Genomic DNA, 20,023 nt, shown 5'->3' with positions numbered 1-20,023 from the left:
GTGTAGGAGTAAGGGACCTGGGGGTCATGGTAGACAGGAGGATGACCATGAGTCAGCAATGTGCCCTTGTGGCTAAGAAGGCCAATGGCATCCTGGGGTGTATTAGAAAGGGTGTGGTTAGTAGGTCAAGAGAGGTTCTCCTCCCCCTCTATTCTGCATTGGTGAGGCCACATCTGGAATATTGTGTCCAGTTCTGGGCCCCTCAGTTCAAGAAGGACAGGGAAGTGCTTGAAAGAGTCCAGCGCAGAGCCACAAGGATGATTAAGGGAGTGGAACATCTCCCTTATGAGGAAAGGCTGAGGGAGCTGGGTCTCTTTAGTTTGGAGAAAAGGAGACTGAGGGGGGACCTCATCAATGTTTACAAATATGTAAAGGGTGAGTGTCAAGACGATGGAGTTAAGCTTTTTTCAGTGAAGACCAGTGATAGGACAAGGAGTAATGGATACAAGTTGGAGCATAGGAGGTTTAAGAGGAATATCAGGAAAAATTTTTTTACTGTAAGAGTGACAGAGCACTGGAACAGGCTGCCCAGAGAGGTTGTGGAGTCTCCTTCGCTGGAGACATTCAAAACCCGCCTGGATGCCTTCCTGTGTGATGTACTCTAGGTAACCCTGCTCTGGCAGGGGGGTTGGACTAGATGATCTTTCGAGGTCCCTTCCAACCCCTAGGATTCTATGATTCTACGATTCTATTTTTTTTTCTTTTGTTGATATTAGTTCAAGTCTTCAGAGTTATCCAAGCCACTCTATCAGAGCAAAAATCTGGCTATAGATAATTTTGGACACTATATGCTAACTAGTTCTTTCCAAGATATAAAACCATCTCTCTTAATGACCGAATTTTCAGAGCTTTTGTTCTATGAAATACCTTGTTGTCAATGCATCCAAATAGCTTTACTTTTTGCTAATTTCCTAAATCTCAATGGTAATATATACAAAAACACAACATAAACATCATGAAAGATTGAATTGGCATCCTAGTATTTTTAGCCACTTAGAAGAAGTTTTAGTACATCCATTTCTCCCAGACAGCAACAACCATTTGTCATCAATAAAAACAGTTAGGAGTAAATGAAAGATTATCTTAATTTTAAGCTGGATTTTTACAAGAAAGGCTGAAATCCTCTCTATTTTCCTACACATATCAAATGGCTGAAGAGATGATTTATCTTCTTCAGTAGCATCAGTAAAAAGCACCACCACACATGGAGGAAAGAACACCAGCTGGAGCATTTGAAAAGTAGAAAATTTTGGGGACTCAGAGTCCTTGAAAGCCACAGTTCACACATTGCCCTGGTAAGGCCGCATCTAGAATACTGTGTCCAGTTCTGGGCCCCTCAGTTCAAGAAGGACAGGGAACTGCTTGAAAGAGTCCAGCACAGAGCCACAAAGATGATGAAAGGAGTGGAACATCTCCCTTATGAGGAAAAGCTGAGGGAGCTGGGTCTCTTTAGCTTGGAGAAGAGGAGACTGAGGGGTGACCTCATCAATGTTTACAAATATGTTAAGGGCAAGTGTCGGGAGGACGGAGCCAGGCTTTTTTCAGTGATGTCGAGTGAAAGGACAAGGGGCAATGGGTGCAAACTGGAACATAGGAGGTTTCACGTAAGCGTCAGAAAAAACTTCTTTCCTGTGAGAGTGACAGAGCATGGGAATAGGCTGCCCAGAGTGGTTGTGGAGTCTCCTTCACTGGAGACATTCAAAACCCACCTGGACACGTTCCTGTGTGATGTGCTCTGGCAGGGGGGTTGGACTAGATGATCTCCAGAGTTCCCTTCCAACCCCTAACATTCTGTGATTCTATGATTCTGAATGCTGAGTACTCCAGCTTCACAGGCTACTACCTTCTTCTTTATTTAAAGAATTGCTAGTGTTTCACCAAGCTCTAAGGTTACTTCATAGTAGTCTGCTGGAGTCTGGCTCCACCAATGTCTTAATAACACACAACTGAACTTGAATATCAGGTCCAAACTGCTCATTACAATGAAAAAAAATCTCATATATCTTATTACAAATGAGAAATTATTGTGATATAGCTAATTTGTGATGATATATTTACATATTTTTAAAATAAATTTGTTTGTTTTTTACTACTGATCACATAACAGTTAAAGCTTCCTTGATTAAATTACTGTGGGGCAGTGGAAGGTGCCCTTAGTAAGGGGGTTGGAACTAGATAATTGTTAAGATCCCTTGCAACTCAAACCATTCTATGATTCTATGACAGAAGCAGAGATTAAAAATATCATTTCCATTGCAGATTTTGCAACTGGTCTTTGCACCACTACAAAAAAAAACCAGACAATATACATGGCAATGTGTCTAAATGTAATGGCTCCACTGGCTTAAAAATCGGCCTATGAACTTCTACTACTGCATAGTATAAGTCACAGTTTTCAAATGAACCTCAACACTTTATATACTTCATGGGTGACTGAACCAATTATTTTGTAATTCCTATTCTAATAGGTATATTGAGGAGGAAATCACAGGCAAGTGAAGAAGTCAGAAACATAATCAACTGTATGTAAGATATGCAGGGGAGATCAGCAGCCAGACATGTACTTGTTTCAGAATATCAGAACACCATCCATATAGTTTTGAATGAAAAAATCATCAAAGCTATTCAAGTGGTCATTCTTCCCTGTTATAGCACTAGGGATACCTTTGGGCTCTCCTAATTGGTCTATAATTCACTTTATCAGAGGCAGGAAAAAGACATTAGCCTGTCAAGGACTGCTCCTTTCACAGGCAAAGAGGTGGCTACAAAGCTCTGAAATGTGTACTGTTAAGAAAAAGTTGCTTTCACACTTCACAGATTAGTAGCAAGGAAGAAAATACCAATATCTCATCTTTATCTCAAGAATTTTCTAAAAGTTCACAACTAAACCACAGAAAGCTGGGGACTCAGCTGTTTTGGTAGCAGGATCACAATTAAATAAAGAATATTCAAGGATCTAAACAAGAAAAATCAGTGCAACTTTTTCAACAAGATTCCACTGTTACTCAATTTTACAAAGTCAAAGCTAATCTCACAGAGACATCAGAAAGAAAAAAAGGGACAAAATTATACCCCTACAGGTGAATCTTCATAAGGTTCAATTTTCTTCTCCAGCACAGTTTGTTCAGAATATTGTAGTGACTTATTCTAGAAGCCTGCTCCTACTATTACATCCCATTAAGTGTAGCTGTCTTGTACAAAATAAGTTGACAAAGATAACGTTGTTTTTGCCTTGAGCAGATAGGACCAGTTGGGTTTTTTTTGCTGTTGCCTTTAACAGCACATTATGTCCCTTACCTTCAGTATTCACAAGCTAAAAGAAGTTGTGCCAAATTATGATATTGATTACTGGAATATTAAAATAGGGAACTCCACTGAATCAAGATTTATTAGTAGCTTTTAGTGCTTAAGTATAATACTGTGTCATCAGTTGGCTTTATACACATCTGTAAAACATGTAAAACTGACCCCAACAAAATACTGAGTTAGTTAGGTTCAATATTAGTTGTAATAACCCTCTGACTTCAGCAAAATCTGTGTAAGCTCATTCATAATGATTCTTCTCAGATTGAATTGCAGAAAATATCATAGTTACTAATGCAACCTCCATTACTTGAAAAAGTGCATTTTACATACAGGGATGTAGCTTAATAATAATGTTGCTTAACGGAGCTTGGTGTAAGAATGTAAGTAAGGAAAGTCTGAAGAAATGTAGTACCTTTGTTTGGACCACCTGATACAGCCAGAAGAACACCAGACAAGCTTCTGGACATCTCTTTAAGTCTGTTGCGTTGTCTGAACTACATTGCCCTCAAGCAAGTGTGGAAATACAATTTTCGTTTGAAGCGTAAATTCATAGGACATTGGCAATGGTAATAATTTGGTCAAATCATAGTTCTAAAGACAGTTCCCATTAGTGAAAAATTATTTATTTCTTCCAACATATTTCTCTAGTCCTTAGCCAGACCATTTTTCAAAAGTCAATAGGTAAATAATTCATTATAGTATCAATCAACAGAAATTATAACTCGAGTTATTACTCCCTCCAGCTGTATAATAGAATCATAGAATTATAGGGGATGGAAGGGACCTCTTGAAGAACATTTGAGTCCAACCTCCCTGATACAGCAGGAACACCCAGGGCAGATCACATATGAACGCATCCAGGCAGGTCTCAAAAGTCTCCAGAGGAGACTCCACAACCTCTCTGGGCAGCCCGTTCCAGTGCTCCATCACCCTCACAGTAAAGAAGTTCTTCGTCATGTTGAGGTGGATCTTCCTGTGCTCAAGTTTGAACCATTGCCCCTCGTCCTATCACAGGGCACCACTGAAAAGAGACTGGCCCATTCTTGACATCCACCCTTCAGATATTTGCAGCCATGAATAAGGTCCCCTCTGAGTCTTCTCAAGACTAAACAGCTCCAGGTCTCTTAGCCTTTCCTCGTATGACAGATGCTTCAGTCCCTTATTCATCATTGTAACTCTCCATTGGATTCACTTCAGTATATCCCTATCCCTTGAATCAGGGAGCCCAGAACTGGACACAAAGATATAGACTAATTTCCTTGCACTCTTATGAACTTGTAAGAACAGATCTGAAATCTGTATTTTCAGCAGACTGCAGATATATCATAAGGAATAGTATCATATTCATTATTTATCATTTACACTACAGATGGTCTCAGGAAACACCAAACAGTTGTCTCAGGTTCTAAAATCAAGATTCTCAGTGGTTTTGTAGAAGTTAGAACAATGGAGATTTTGCTAACTGATTGCTAAACTTCCAATTCAAAATGTGTGTTCAGATATACAGCTTCATTCTAAGTTGAGCAAAAACAGGAATCTGACCCTAGATGACTACAAGTCATCTAAGCTGGTCAGGATGAGGAACAATGAGGAAAGGTGTGGGATGTTGTTACTTACTAATTTGATCTGGCCACAAGGATATCCCAGCATTTTCTACTGCATATCAGTCTCTTCAATCTGAAATTAGACATCCACCTTCCAAAAAAAAGAAGGGAAACCATCACCTGTATCTGTCAGGTCAGAGAGTAATGCCCATATTGGACCATGGCAAGACTATCTTATTTTTCCGTATCTGATACATTTCGTCCAAACTCGTGATTTGAACGTCTGTCCCCAGTAAGTCTTCTTGACATTGCTTAATCTCTCCATAGTACATCACCCAAATTTGTCTTCTAAAGTTTAAAAAAATATTAACACAAAATCTATATTCCAGTGATTAATAAACTCTCTGTATAACAGGAAACAGGGATTCATAACACTTCTGCAAACCCAGACAAGCAGGAATATCAGCAATGGTCTTCTACATTTTAGGACAACTCTTTAGCTATCACTGAAGTTATGCAAAATCTAGTTCATCTTTTCACCACTTTTCTGAAGACCACTTCTGCTTTATTGTATCTCTATAGGATTGTCTTCACATGCATGATAGACCAGGTGCATTAGAAAGGGTGTGGGTCCATTAGAAAGGGTGTGGTTAGTAAGTCAAGAGAGGTTCTCCTCCCCCTCTATTCTGCATTGGTGAGGCCGCATCTGGAGTATTGTGTCCAGTTCTGGGCCCCTCAGTTCAAGAAGGACAGGGAACTGCTGAAAAGAGTCCAGCCCAGAGCCACAAAGATGATGAAGGGAGTGGAACATCTCCCTTATGAGGAAAAGCTGAGAGAGCTGGGTCTCTTGAGCTTGGAGAAGAGGAGACTGAGAGATGACCTCATCAATGTTTACAAATACGTAAAGGGTGAGTGTCAAGAAGATGGAGTTAAGCTTTTTTCAGTGATGACCAGTGATAGGACAAGGAGTAATGGATACAAATTGGAGCATAGGAGGTTTAAGGAGGTTTAAGGTGAATATCAGAAAACATTTTTTTACTGTGAGAGTGACAGAGCACTGAAACAGGCTGCCCAGAGAGGTTGTGGAGTCTTCTTCACTGGAGACATTCAAAACCCGCCTGGACCCGTTCCTGTGTGATGTACTCTAGGTGACCTTGCTCTGGCAGGGGGGTTGGACTAGATGATCTTTCGAGGTCCCTTCCAACCCCTAGGATTCTATGATTTTATGATTCATTGATTCTATGAATGTCTCGTCTCACTGGCTGGACAGTCGGGCCTAAAGAGTGGTGGTAAATGGAGTCAAATCCAGCTGGTGGCTGATCACAAGTGCTGTTCCTCAGGGCTCAGTTGGGACCGTTTCTATTTAACATCTTTAATGATGATCTTGATAAGGCCTTAAGAGTATGTTATCAGTAAGTTTGCAGATGACACCAAGCTGGGCGGGAGTGTTGATCTGCATGAGGATAGGGAGACTCTAAAGAGAGACTTGGATAGATTGGATCATTGGGCTCATGTTAATGGTCTGGGCTTCAACAAGGACAAGTGTTGGGTCCTGCACTGGGGCCACAACAATCCCACGCAACATTACAGGCTTGGGGAAGTGTGGCTGGAAAGTGTCTGGCAGAAAAGGACCTGGGGGTTCTAATTGACAAGGAACTGAATATGAGCCAGCAATGTGCCCAGGTGGCCAAGAAAGCCAATGGCATCCTGGCTTGTATTAGAAATAGTGTGACCAGCAGAAGTAGAGAGCTGATTGTCCCCCTGTACTCAGCACTGGTGAGGCCACACCTGGAGTATTGTGTCCACTTTTGGGCACCTCAATTCAAGAGAGATATTGAGGTGCTGGAGCAAGTACAGAGGCAGTCAAGGAAGCTGGTGAAGGGCCTAGAGAATCAATCTTATGAATAATGTTTGAAGGATCTGGGAATGTTTAGTTTCAGGAAGAAGAGGCTGAGAGGAGACCTCATCAGTCTCTAAAACTACCTGAAAGGTCATTGTAGAGAGGTTGATGCTGACCTCTTTCCACAGGTAATTAGTAACAGAACAAGAGGGAATGGCTTCAAGCTGCAACAGGGGAGGTTTAGACTGGACATTAGGAAAATTTTCTTCACAGAAAGAGTGTTTAGACACTGGAATAGGCTTCCCAGGGAGGTGGTTGAGTCACGATCCCTGGATGTGTTTAAGGGTCGTTTGGATGTGGTGTTGGTGGATATGGTTTAGGGGAGAATTTTGGAGAGTAGGGATGATGGTTGGACTCAGTGATCGCAACGGTCTTTTCCAACCTGAATGGTTCCGTGATTCTATCTGAGAGAATCACTGAGGGTGACCTCTGAGACTTTGCTTTTATATATGGTTTCAAGTGGCCTACATGGACAACATAAGTCCTTAGATACCTTTGTACTGCTTGAACTACTTGAAAGGCAGATACTCAAATTATGTATATATATATATATATATATAATAATCAGCTGAGCTGAGAATTAAAAATTCTAGTGATAAAATACCTAATGACGAAGGTATCTAAAGATGCCTAAAACCATAGGTACCTAACTACTTTCAGAGTCTGGAAGAGTGTATAAACATGCACAGACCAATTAATATCATTCATTCCACATGCCAGAGCAAAACAATGAAGCTATTCCAATTTTAATGTTTTGCTTTTTAAGAGTGTTTGTAATGACTATTTCAAATGAAAAAACCTAAGGGGCTCTCTAACCTCCGTTTGATAGATGCTTTTTTCTTGTTTAGAATTTGAAAAACAGATTGTACTGAGACAGAGTATGACATGAGAAAGTTAATTTTTAAAAAAATCTGTAATGATGCAGACAAGAAACTGAAAGTACTTGCTCTGAAACTGTATTACATCTAGTGCATGATATTATAAAAATTCATCCATCCCACCCCTAGGGACATATGGAGATTTAAAATAGAAAATAGAAAGCACCACATCAAAAATTTCTCCACAGAGCTCTTAGATCAGGACAGCAGCAAAATGGGAAGTTCCAATGATGCTACGAGAAGTCCAGTTATTTTGGGGCATTGCTGTCTCAGGCATATTTTAAGGACAGAAAACAAGCCCATTTGCAAAACTGATATTTGCCCAGAATTTAAGTATATGGATGATGAGTGGCATCATCCATTTAACAAAGAGAAGCAAAAGCTTTGTACTTATCCTTTGTGGCCCTTCAGCAGTTTTATAAAAATTGCATCATGGCAGTAACACTTCAAACTTTTTTTTACTTTCTTTATTATGAATCCTGCTCACCAATATCCTTTTGAATTCTCCAAATACTTTCAGTATTCTGTAATATGTAACCTTATTTATACAATAATTTACACTTGTATTACAGACCAAGTTTCTTTTCAATCACAACATACTTAAAACAAGGTGGAGAGTTCATGTTATAATCCTGTGTTGTAATAAGCCTCTTTTCTGTGATTTTTGCAACAAGAAGTATAAAAATCAATTGCATTAGCCTTTGACTTGCAACATGCCCTTTACAGCTATATAAATGCTGTGTTCTCCGTTTTGTTTTTTGATGTTATGTTTGACTCTGCACTTGACATCTGTGTTTTGTTGTTTGGTTAATAAAAGTAGACCTCAAACTATTTCAAGACTACATTTCTTCTTTCCATCTTACCCTCATTGCTCTTGAAAGAATCGAATCCCCAAATGTATTATCTAAAGAAATGTGAGATAGACAAGCAAGTGGTTCCAATTGCAGGTCATAATCTCCCTACCCCATCAACATGATCTTGATAAACCCTCCTAAATCCCCTAGCTTCTGCTCCTCTAATCATGAGGGTTAGAAGCTGCAAGGGCTGCTTTTCACTTCATTAAAATTTCCTTTTAATCTTTTATAATCTGTTAGTACAGTACATAAACGCACATCAGAAGCTTATTGCTTCTAATTTCACAAAAGGGGATAATTTACTATACATTGCATATTTGCAAAGTTAAGCTTCATTTCACACCACTGTAAACCTTGGTCAAAAGGATGAATAGTTAAGCAGTTGAGCAAATGACATTTACAGCTACAGCTGGGTGCATTATTCATTGTAAATAATTTTTCTGATGAACATAAACCTTGTTTTTTCTTATGAAATATCCCAAAGTTGATCCCAAAAGATTTCAGTACATGGAGCTTTTTTCAGAAAGTACAGTTTAAATCATGTTGTCTGTGTGCCACTTGTGTGACTGGCTGTCTAAATTAGACTATTTTTCCTTCCTGAGTGGGTGACTAACACTTATTTTAAAGAGGAACATCTGCTTACCCCAACTACATATTGAATAAGTCACATTCTGTTACCAATTTTCAAAATTTCAGAGTAAATTAGCAATTATCTAAATATTCTGTCTCAATTATTAATAAAGCATGTTTCCCCTAGCAATACTGGTTTTACCTCATAGCTCTAAATAACTAACATAAATTCACGTTTCCATAGCAGAAATTCCTTCAGATAAAACCTCTAGGAAACCATGATATACCTATAATGCAAGCTTACAACATAAATTAAGAAGTAAAAAAATTCAATTACATTCTTTCAAAATATATTCTCTGACAAGCAACCTAAGAGAGGTCTCATTCCTGAAAGCAGCAATTTAGCATCACTTTACTTCCCTTTGTAGACATATAGAAGGAGAAGACTGGCAGGGGTTCTAATTAATTAATGTCTATAAATACATAAGGGCAGGGCATCAAGGAGGCAGGGACAACCTCTTCACTGTGCCCTGTGATAGGACAAGGGGCAATGGATTCACACTCGAGCACAGGAAGTTCCACCTCAACATGAGGAAGAACTTCCTTACTATGAAGGTTACAGAGCAATGGAAAAGGCTCCCCAGAGAAGTTGTGGAGTCTCCTTCTCTGGAGACTTTCTAGACCTATCTGGATGCCTTTCTGAGTGTGATCTGCACTATGTCCTGCTCTGGCAAGGAGGCTAGACTCGATGATCTTAGGAGGTCCCTTCCAAATCCTAACATTCTGTGATTCTGTGATACAGAAGGATTTTGGTTGGAAGGTACTGGTATAGGTGACCTAGTCTAACCTCTTACTCAAAGCAGGGCTAAATTAAAAATTTTATGCCATTCTGTTCTCATTCTTACATTTCCTTATAAGCACCTCATGGCAGAATATGTTAACAATAAAGTAAAAGGGAACCAGCAAATTTCAAGCTGATATTGGCTATATCTGATTTATTATTCTTTTACTTAGGTTCCTCTTCTTGGAGTGGGATTTTGTTTTGTGGGTGTTGGGGGTTGTTGTTGTCGTCGTCATCGTTGTTGTTGTTGTTAAAAAGCATTGAGGTCCTGTTTTAGAACCCAGAAACAAACATGAGTAACATGAAGATTAAATCAGTACGGTTTTCCCTGTACCCCTGTAACTAGAAGCCATCTCTAGTCATAAACATAGGCCAGCTCCTAGTCTCCAAAGCAATTTGGAAAAACATGGAGTTGTGAATGGCATGAAGGTTCTGAAGCACTCCTGTAAAAAAAGACTACACAGAGCTGCCACTTACAAATTTGAGGAGGCACAGTTTAGCAAGTATTTGCTCATATATAGTTTTGATAATATGTTAAAAAAGGGAGCATAAGAGGGGTTGAATTTATATATTGGTTGCTAGTTCTAAGTATGGTTAAGTATGGAATTAGGTGGTTCTGCACTCTCCCCAGTATTTTATCATGCACTGTTTATTTTATTTTGTCACTTGTTTCTAGTTCATTTAATGGTTCTCAGTTCTGTTCTTTCTTTTCAACTTTAACACTCACGCCCACTCTACCACTATGTACAAAAATCCCCTTGTCTTTACTGGCATCTCTGTACACAAAAGGCAGAATGTCTCCTCACTCTCAGAATTTTTTTGGCTAGCAAAAGTCAATAACTATTATTAGGCATCATACATTCATATACAGTAACACAGCAGGCAAGTGTTACAATTACTACTCTAGTGAAATCTTAAATAGAGTAACTCCAAATTTATACCAGTGTAACTGAGACTACAATTTGCATATTATTAACTGCAGCAGAAACTTTTAAGAACAGCTTCCCAGTAAAAACTGATTAACAGTCAGGAACATCAGGTTAAGCTCCATCTGCAAACAAGCTCCTTGGTTCTCTCCACAGTACCCAAAATAAGCACTTTCCCATTCCACTTAAAGTTTAATTTTCTTTGCTTCCAGAAGACAGTGAAATAAGTGGCAGTTTATTTGAAGGAAAAGCACTCTTCTTGCTCAGGGAAGAGCTTTACTCATCTGAAAGTCATGCTGCAAATCTTCCATGCTAATCTTTACATGGCATGAAGGCCAGCTTCTGAATGTATAAGGCTTCAGCTTTCTCCACACAACACATAAAGAGGAATCCACATCAGATTTAAACAACAGGAAGTAAGATTTGAAGTTAAGCAACACGAAGAAAAGTGATTATGAAGTGGTAGCAAATAATTCAAACTTAGCAGTAAAACCTCCATGGAAATATTGTCAGGTTCTTTTAAACCTTCTATCACTGATTTCAACACTGCATCCCCCTAGACCTCAGCTCCAGCACTGTACTCTATTTATTCACTCTTTCCTCATGTAATGACTCCTCCACTTCTGGCAAACTCATTATGTACCATAACAACTATTGTATCCTCCACAGGAAACAATAACTGCAATATTAAAGGATTTTGAAACTGCTGACTGGTTTCAAATTAAATATCATATTTCTGTAGACAGGAGCAAAGAACATTTATTTTAAAGCATGGAATGTAGTTAAAAGTTCCCTTGGCTCTCCCTAATAAGATTCAGTAAAACTCCTTCACAAACACAACAGAAAGCTTTCAACACGCTATGATGCCACATTCCCACTCCTCCCAATATTGCTGAAGACTGCCAAGTAAAAAAAAAAAAAAAAAAAAAAAAGTCAAAGAAAGAACAGTCACAGACACAAAGCTGAAACAAGTAAAAACCCTCAGAAGTCTGTCCAGCTATTCCTCCTACTGGCTGAGACCAAAACAAGGAAAGTTAATCAGATAATATTGTTGCTTTTAAATAATAATTGTTGTGTCTTCTGTGTACAACAGCACTTGATGTTCTGAAGGATAAAGAGATTTCTGCATGAATTCCTGGGGAAAGTCACCTTGACTACCCAGTCCAGTCTCCTTTTGAACAGCACTGGCTGGGACACCCAGGTCAGAAGGAGGCGTATAACAGCTATTCCCCATGCTATCATATTTCAAGCATCACAGAACACTTCAAACAAATTAAGACCTATAGGTGAGAAAAAATCAAAGCTACTATCACTGCAAAAAAGGAGGGAGACTGAAAGTATCACCACTGTCTTTGAAAAGGCAGCAGCAGACAGTTACATTAATTCTAAGTGGGACTGTCTAGTGGTCAAGATTTGACATTGTCACCACCACAGCCCAGGTATGATTCCCCATCAGGGAACTTGAGCCATAAAACCACAGGCCAGTCAGGTTTACATCCATCCCTGGAAAGGTGATGGAACAGCTCATTCTGGATGTCATCTCTAAACATGTGGAGGTAAATAAGGTTATGAGGAGCAGTCAACACGGATTCACCAAAGAGAAATTGTGCTTGACCAATCTGATAGCTTTCTGTGGTAGCATGACTGCCTGGGTAGATGAAGCAGCAGTGGATGTTGCCTACCATGACTTCAACAAGGCTTTTAACACTGTCTCCCGTAATATCCTCATAAGCAAGCTTAGGAACTGCAGGTTAGATTATTGTACCGTGAGGTCAACTGAGAACTGGTTGAATAGGAGAGCTCAGAGTCTTGTGATCAGTGGCACATGGTCCAGTCAGAGACCTGTAGCCAGCACTACTGGGTCCTGTCCTGCTTAACATATTAATCAATAACCTAGATGAAGGGACAGGGTGTAGCCTCAGCAAGTTTGCTGATGAAACAAAACTAGGAGGAATGGCTGATATACCACAAGGCTGTGCAGCCATTCAGTGAGACATTGACAGGCTGGAGAGCTGGGCAGAGAGGGACATAACAAAGTTCAACAAGGGTAAGTGTAGGGTCCTGCACCTGGGGACGGATAACCCCATGCACCACCACAGGTTAGGGGCTGACCTGCTGGAAAGCATCTCTGCAGAGAAGGACTTGGGAGTCCTGGTGGAAAAGTTAACCATGAGCCAGCAATGTGTCATTGTGGCTAAGGCAGCAAATGGCATCCTGGGATGCATTAAGAAGAGTGTGACCAGGAGGCTGATAGAGGTTCTCCTTCCCCTCTACTCTGCCCTGGTGAGACTACCTCTATGGTGACCCTACTGTGTACAGTTCTCGGCCTCCAGTTCAAGAAAGACAAGGAACTACTGGAGAGTCTAGTGGAGGGCTGGAAAGATTATTAGGAGACAGAAGCATCTCACTTTTGAGGAAAGGCTGAGAGGACTGGGTCTGTCTAGCCTAAAGAAGAGGCTGAGAGGAGATATTATTAATGCTTATAAATATCTAAAAGAAGGATGTCAGATGGGCCAAGAGGCACAAATGAGAACACAGAAAGTTCTCTCTTAACATGAGGAAAAACTGCTGTACTTTGAGGGTGACAGAGCACAGGAACAGGCTGCACAGAGAGGCTGTGGCTGTGGAGATATCTCCTCTGGAGATATTCAAAAGCTGCCTGGATGCAGTCCTGTGCAGCCTGTTCTTGATTAACCTGCTTTAGCAGGGGAGTTGGACTAGTTGATCTTCAGAGGTCTTTTCTAAACTCTACCATTCTGTGATTCTATGCCTGAATTCTTTAGAGGGATCTCTCCCTCCAGTGACTCCAAACAAGGTGAAGCTACTACATAAGACAACTATGCCTTGGTCCTTCCATTAGGAAAGGTTAAGTCTCCACTCTCTATTAAAAATTTCTTCAATATGCTTTAGCAAACAGACATAGACACCTAAATTCTAAAGTACTTTAAAAGCAAAGGAGGGAGAAGCAAGAACCCCCTGCATAATTTGTGAGACCAAGCTGTCAATGCTAACCCAATTTCTGGTGAGATTCACAGAGAAGGCTTCTGTCCTGGTTATCATACGTGAGCTGAAATCCAGGATGCACAGTTCAGAGCCACCTGAAAGAATCTGCTCAGAAAGATTTTGGGAGAAGAAGGGTGTATGATCTCAGTGAGGAGACTGGCAAAAGTGAAGGAGGCTGGAAGGCTCCAGGATGAGGGGAGAAAGCAGCTTTCTTCCTCACAATCCTTCACCCGATTACTACAGGGTCTCCACACCCTTCCCTCTACCTCACAGCATCCAAATGCTCTGGCTTTTGCTCCTGCCTCTGAACACATAGACAGACTTGCTAGTAGACCTCTCTTTCAGCTCATCTTCTCTCTAATAGGATTTTGGATGCAAGTCATTCAGTATGGACTTAGCTAGCCTAGAGGCACCTCATTTTAGTTATTTATTGTCAATATCAATTAAATACTTTACTATGCAACCAATGGAGCCACGCAGTTTGCATTATTTTAATCCCTTTAGCTACTATTTTTCAAAGTCATCATTTTTAGATCATAGAAATAATCTATCCTCTTCTGTAAAGACATTCCTGTTTACAGTTTCAATATGCACACTTCAGTTTTAGTCCACTTAACTCAGAGTTTGCTTTGAGGAGACAGACTTGTTTCCTTTCTTCCCAATTGTTTCCTTGCATCATTTGGCTCAAGTGGTACCCAGTGAGGTGTTTAACTCCACGCTGCCCTTTCCTAGACATCTTTTAAGACAGAAGGTAAAACAGCAGCATCAGACTTCACATTTTAAACTTCAGTCCCAGTTATTTTCAGCCATTTGCAGATTCAGGGTAATGCCATAGTCTGAGCTAATGGCTTGCAACAAAAATATAGTTGATATATTTAAGCCGTAATTCTTCGTGCACCTACGCCATTTTCAGAAAAAGCACAGTAGATATGTCTCCAGAAAGAGCAAATGTCAAAACACATGATCATTATGTGGATCTTGTTTAGAGTCTCTTCAATGCCAGCCTAGCCATGTGCTAATTCAGGTCATGGTCAGCGTAATACTATACTTAGAAGCGTGAAACATAGCACACTTCAGAAGTTGTGCACTGTCCAGCACGAGTAAAGCTGAATGCTTTATTTACTAGGTTTGTATTGTAATGAAAACTTGCTGAACATTTTCAGAAGGCAGATTTAGTGTCTTCAGAAGTACATTTAAAAACTTATCAAAATATCTATGGACCTTAGTAACCTAAATTAAAACTTAAAGAATTAGATTTAGGAACCTACCCTGTTTAGATACTTAAAAAAATTGTAATGGGAACCTACCTAATTGCAACATCAAGCTTCTAAATTGTTTCTTTTTAAATATCCAGTCCCAAATGTTTCATCAAGAGTATCATGCTATTAAATAATAACGTAAAATTACAGATTATTACTTTCAAAACTATAGTCAACAATAATGCAAATCCCTTGTGTAAACACAGTTATAACCCTACATCTTATTGTAATACCAAAGAATCTGACTCTTCAAAATTTCGTCTTTCTGCTCTCTCTACAAAACAGGAATTACTGTTCCCTGTCTGTTTCTCAATTGTTCTTTGCCTTCCTTATCCAATTGAGAAGCTTTTCATGTGAAGGTCTGTCTGTGTATTCACACAAGATTTCCCAAAGAGTTTATTTTGGCATATCTGCCCTATTAAAACAACAATAAAATATTTGATGTTAGCTTCTTAACAGTAACTGGATTAGAGTGGGCCATTATTCACAAAGGTAAAACACTACTCACCTTCAGAAAGAATGGTGTCCTACTCTCACAGTTATCATTAGGAGGTTCAGGAAATGTTTGAATTTTGTATCTGTCCTTATATAAGGACTGAAACACCTACATCCATATACAGACAACACGCAATGAGTCATCACTACCTGCTGTTGGCCTCTGGAAGGGAGCAGACACCTGGGCATGTCAGATGTCATATGTAAAGCCTTAATAACTTGACAGGAAGCTCAGAGGAAATCTGCTTTTTGATAAACTTGGAGACACATCAATTCAGTGTACAGCCTTAAGTGCATTCTCAGTGTCAGCACTCTGCCAAGAAAGGAAGATATAAGGGTCACTTCTGCTAAAGCCATTTGCAGCTGTGTATCAAGTAACATTTGTTTATGCTAAATTAATACACAAACATAGGTGACCACAGTAAGACCAAAAGAGAAAAGGTATAGGCCCAATGTCCACTATTTACTTAAATCTCCACGCATGGTTTCTTCCTACACATTTGTAGTGTCTCATCTACATGCAGACCAATAATTTATTTTCACAGAATTGTAGAATGGTCAAGGTTGGAAGGCACCTCTTGTCTAGTCCACCCATCCTGAGAGCAGCATCATCTACAGCAGGCTACCCAGGGCTTCAGGGCTGATCAGTGTGGCTTTGAGTATCCCTGAGTTACCCTCTACTGAGATCAATTGCCATTATAGGGGGGGGAAAAAAAAAAAAAAAAAAAAAAAAGTAGAACTTCCTGGTTTTCAGTTTCTAGCCATTTCCTCTCACCCTTTTACTGGATAACACTGAAACAAGCCTAGCCAAATCTTCTTTGCTCTTTGCCTTTAGGTGTTCACATACACTGATAAGACCCCTCCATAGCCTTCTTTTCACCAAGCTAAACAATCCCAGAACTTGAGTTTTAAAATTCCAACACCTGATCCCCTTCAATTACCTAGAGAAATGTGCTTGTGCAGAAGTTGCTTTTAAAAAAAACCCCACAACCAAATAAAAAGCCTTTACAGGCTGAAATTTGAGGCTGAAATTTAAACCTGCTCTGGGATATCTGACTGACAAAAGCATGTACATTTGCAGTGCAGACACTCTTGTGTTAGAAGCTACACCTTACAACAGTGAAAACGATCCTGTATCATGCCCCTTGGGAGCAGTGAAACAGTGTACCAAGTTGATCTCAAGTTAAAGTTATATTAAAAGCAAAAAAGAGGAAGAAATGGAAGGAAGATTTCCTTTAAAGGAGACACATTAAGAGCAACTCCTCTTGCTATACCAGAAAAGAAATCAATGAAATCAAGAATGACTTAGTAAGTGAAAGGTAATACAGAGGAGATTCTGTAGCAGGAGATGTGGTTCAATAAATTGAACTTCAAACAGTTATTAAAAGACCAAAAAGAAATATTGAATGTTCATTCAAAGAATATTTCAGCTAAAAGCAGAATCTTCAAATTATGCAGAAACCAGACAGAACTGGGGGAAAAAAAAAAAAAAAAAAGAGAGGATAGATTAAAAATTATTGCAGATAGTTACAGGTCAATACAGCTGAGCAGACATCATAGAGCTGTCTGTCCTATCTGGAAAAAATACTTATCTTTCAATAGCATAAGCCAGATAGCACTTAGTCCTGTAGAGACACAAAAAAGCACGCCAAGTGTTCTTCTACCTCTTTGCCTTCCTCAAGGACTTTTTGTAAAGGCTGTAAATAATCTCTTCATAGGGCAACTGCTACTGGTTTTAAGTAGCCTGCCTAGGTCATCAACAAAGCTGAGGTAAACAGTTGTTTACTGCCCATCTCCAAACTCCAGCTTCAAGACCAATGGGTTAGTTATCAGGCTGGATAGCATGTCAGACTTTAGACAGCCTTCATTCTGAATTAGATATTAATAAATTCTTTAATTCTAAACTCTTGTTCCTGTAGGAGGATGTAGTAAGGTTCCTTCCTCCCTTTGCATCACAACATGCATTAATAAATGTGTTAGTCGTGTCCACACACCAATTCCTTGTAGCTTGTAATTTTTCTTAGCCTATGTTAAGATGTGAGCAAGCCAAGACTTTCAAGAAACTATTCTGAAAATCCATGGTAACATGTATTTACCAGGTAAAATTTACATTTGTCAGTATACTAGAGAAGGGCTGAACCACAATTCCTGTAACCATTAGTGGCCTCCATTTGCTAACATCTTCCAAGAGCTCATGGTCCAGGACTTCCAGAATCAGAACAGCATAGGCTTCTTCAGTACTGCCTGGAACCTCTCCCGTGGCTAACCAGCTACAAGCTGATCAGCCCTGCCAGGAACTCCCCTCAAGGATCCACCTGACAAATGTCTCAAACCAAATCCACCTAGACTTGGCTAAGCACCTTCTCATTTCTATCACATTCTTGATATAAACTCAACCTGTATGAGACTGTCAAATACAGTCTTGCCTGCACTTGCCATCATTTCACAAAAGCAACTATGGGAGCAGCTTCCTGCTAACAATCCCAGACTTGTCAGATTCCACTCTGCCACTACTCAGTATTACCCAGGAGTACCAAAAGCAAGGGTCAGTCATGGAAACACAGGAACAAACCTCTAATAGCAATTCCCTGCCCTTTCTTTGTCAGCAATTTATGTTCTGCTTTATGGTGACTGCCTTTCTTGGGTTTTGGTGGGAATGAAACTTCGCTGGAAAATAGAAAATGTGAAAAAACCCCATCCCTGTCTCATGTCTGCTGTTCCCTGGTCCCAGACACAGAGGACTTCATTTTAGCCAACGACAGAAAACCTGATTACAGAAGAGGTAGCAGGAGGCATCTCTGCACGACCAAGCAGACACTGTAAATACTAAAGCTATTTCTCCTGTCTGAAATGAAGCAGGTCTACCTGAACAACTTTGTGCAACATGATCCTATACAGATAGAGGAAAATTCAGGCTTCCCACCTGCCCCTCTCCACTTTACCTTCAGGAGAGGCTGCTTAGGCAGTTCCATTTCGAGTCACTAATTGTAGCGCCATAATCTCAAACAACAGTACAGGTAGAATTAATCAAAACTCACTTGAAGGTGATACAGGTTTTGAGCAAAATAGTTCAGTACTTGAGGAGATACTTGCCTCATTATTTAAAACCAAATCTTATTTTTAGATTTTGCTTTATGTGCCTTTGTGATATACTCCAACAGGCCTAAGCAGAAATTTATACAGGAAAAGGTATCCTAACTTGGAGATTCCCATCTGTGCTCTTTGAATCACCTTTCTTTGTTTATTTTAAACAGCAAACTCAACAAAATAGAATGCTAAAGAACAACGCTCCCATGAGACTTATAGGAGTAGACATGAGAAGTTTCTGCTGAGCAAAGCTCAGGAATAAGAATGCTGCAGCTTCTAAGCTTTCTACTTTAAAACATTTATGATGTACACAACCTTTAAAGAAAAAAAGACTGTTTATCATTCAAAGGCAGCATTAAACACCCTGAACAAATAAGATGAAAGATTACTGCAGAAAACTGCATACATGAAGTCTCAACTTCACCAGTCAGTGACAAAAAAGCATAATGCCCATTACACTTTTTCCTCAGCAGAAGGTAAAGCAGTGCCACCCACTGCTTTTCCAGGGTATCCCCTTGCCTTTTAAGACAGCTGCAGAAACCTGAATTTGGAACTTCACAACTACAAAATAGCCAGCTCACACAAACCTTTCCTCCCTCACTCCAGCACTGGGTTCTTCTACTAGGTTAAACATCTACCTAGTGGTATTTCAATCATTAGTAAAGCTGCACAAAGAAAAAAAAAAACAACAACAAAACCTTTCAACTTGTTCTATCACAGCTGAAGCCTAGGATGGACAAAGGCTGAAATGCAAAAAAATTAGTAGCTTTTTTACCCTAGGACGAGGAGACTTTATGACAGCTTTCCACAGCTACTACTTGTATGCAACTCACAAAGTTTCAAGCCAAAGTTTAGTAGGACACTCCATCTCTCAATATGCCTGTCTCAGCTTCCCTTTATGATTCAACTGCTTTTTGCCTCTCAGTTTTGCAGGCCCAGGTATAAAGCAAAAGATTTCCATAAGAGAAAAGGCCTAGCAAGCACTGAGCTGGTAACAACCCTGAAAGGTACAGAGGCCAAGTGGATGTGCAAAATACCAGCTGCTCTCTGGTGTTGAACAACATGGAGCTCAGCCCAGTCACAAATAGGCCTGAAATGGAGATAAAGTTAAGAATGAACAGATAAACAAGAGAGTTTGCTAGATAAGAACAAGGCCTTCAGAGCTTTTGTCTACTGTTTGCCTTTATTCTCCAATGAGAGATGTTGGAGGTATGGCTAATGGTTAAATGACAGCAGCCTGGTCCCATCTTTCATGGGGGGATTTCCATACACTTTCCCAGTAGGCTGCTGGACCTTCTCTCTTCCAGATAAGATTGATTCTCGAGAATTATGATCCACCCAAGGACGCCCAGCTGTGGTC

This window comes from Apus apus, chromosome Z (assembly GCF_020740795.1).
Source record: "Apus apus isolate bApuApu2 chromosome Z, bApuApu2.pri.cur, whole genome shotgun sequence".
Classification (NCBI taxonomy): domain Eukaryota; kingdom Metazoa; phylum Chordata; class Aves; order Apodiformes; family Apodidae; genus Apus; species Apus apus.
Note: the sequence above shows the minus strand (reverse complement) of the source record.